The sequence below is a fragment of the Diadema antillarum genome, unplaced genomic scaffold (genome assembly GCF_040938485.1).
Source record: "Diadema antillarum isolate AM-2024a unplaced genomic scaffold, OU_Dant_1.0 scf00000029, whole genome shotgun sequence".
Lineage (NCBI taxonomy): Eukaryota > Metazoa > Echinodermata > Echinoidea > Diadematoida > Diadematidae > Diadema > Diadema antillarum.
Genome location: NW_027270918.1, coordinates 5,463,260 through 5,465,130, shown reverse-complemented (window position 1 = coordinate 5,465,130; position 1,871 = coordinate 5,463,260). Strand labels below are relative to the sequence as shown.

The 1,871-nt window shown below is 45.3% G+C and overlaps 1 pseudogene; it reads left to right on the top strand.

Moving 5' to 3' along the window:
• Positions 1 to 399: 399 nt before the first annotated feature.
• On the top strand, positions 400 to 1,257 carry LOC139739869 (beta-1,3-galactosyltransferase 1-like; annotated as a pseudogene).
• Positions 1,258 to 1,871: the final 614 nt, after the last annotated feature.

Below are 1,871 nucleotides of genomic sequence, written 5' to 3'. Positions count from 1 at the left end.
AAGTGAGCAGAGATGAGACTACGACTAAGGCTGAGAAAATGGAAGCCCAAAACATCGCAAGTCGCCTTTATCTCCCTCTTCACTTGCATTGTATTGTATGGGTCGACGAGAGTGCGAGAAGTAGCTCAATCAAAGCGGACTCAATCCGACCCGCTAAGCCGGCGGGTTAGCCGTTACCTCGATCCTGTACTTCCGACTCACAAGGAACTCAAAGCGAACTCCACAGGAATTCGTATAATGGTCGTGTGCACGAAAGGAAGGACCGCACAGACAACTTCTTTCTGAAATACACAAAATCAGTTAAGACAGTAAGGGGCAATGGCTCTCAAAAGCGTAAAGGCAAATACCTTTCGGAACGAATAGATCCACATGAATATACATATCTGAATAGCCCGTCAAATGTATTGTAGTGATGAGTTAGGGGAATGCAATCCATGTGCAATTACTGATTTTGTGATATCAGCCCCAGATCACTTGAAACGGCGAGATTACATTCGTGTGACGTATGGAAATGCCGAGACGTGGGAATTTGGCAACCGTAGTATAGCACGGACGGTTGTTCATGCTTGGAGCCACCTCGGACCCACTGCTACAGGCAAAGATTGATGACGAGGCCCGCATGTACAAAGACATCGTTCAAGAGAGTTTTGTTGATTCTTACCTAAATCTTACACGGAAAACTGTGATGGGGTTAAAATGGGTGAGCACATATTGTCGACATGCTCGTTTCACCCATCAAAATTGATGACGATTCCATGATCAACAAAGCTCGCATCTTAGATTTCATATTCAATGCTCCTTCAACCGACTTGCATGGTCGGGAAACGTCAATATAAACATGCCCGTAATGAGAAAGAAGAGTGGCGAGTTTGCAAAGTACTACTTGTCTGAGGATTTTTACCCTGAAGCAATTTATCCGCCCCTACATCTCGGGCAACGCATACATGATGTCCACTGATTTGGCGGAAGCTATCTACCGCACGGCGCTCGTCACCCCCGCTCTTCCCGTGGGAGGACGTGTTTGTCGGCATGTGTCTTCAAAAGATGGGAACCAGACTAGTGCATGATGAATACTTCCTGTGTTCGCTCCTAGGGCCAAGGCCTGCCGGTTGCTCCGACAACCAGTGGATCAGATATGCAGTGTTCATGGACCTAGACACTGATCACATGATGCGAGTTTGGGTGGAGAGCAGTATCTACGCAGACAAACTATTAACTTCACTGCCTGCCTTAGAAAACTTAGAAAACATCTATTAGCCATGTGAACAGTGAAAAGCACCTTTTAATATCTATGGTCCTACATATCCGCACTGATAAACTGATGTCACCTCAAGTTTCATTGCTTGTTTGTCTGTTTTGTTTTGCTTTGTTTTGTTTTGTTTTTATAAAGTGAATGAATCTGCAAGTACCAGTTTACTGCCTGGGGAAGGCAATGATCAGATTCCGCAAATGAGCCATAATGAATTATTCCTTCTTTTTGGCACGGTGGTGGGTGGTGAAGTCAGTAATATGTGACAGGGAAGCATAAAGTTAGTCGTCTTGTTCCCGATTTAGGAGACGTTGATGACTAATCCTGAAGCGAATTCCCACGGCGTCTATAAATGGCGAGTCGGGAGCATGACGTGTACTGTCAAACTGGTGACTAGGAAATCGCTGGGATAAATCCAGGGCGACGGAAAATCCTGATTTTTGTGCGATTTCGGTCAATCATACACTGTAAGAAGACTGTTCAATTTTGCACCTTTACGTGCGGGCACCTATTGTAGCAACTCTCTACGGGTGCAATTTTGCATCTTTCAAACCAGAAAGTGTGCGATGCTAGTATCCACCATTCAGACCAGAAAGGTGCAAAGTTGCACCTTTAGAGGTGC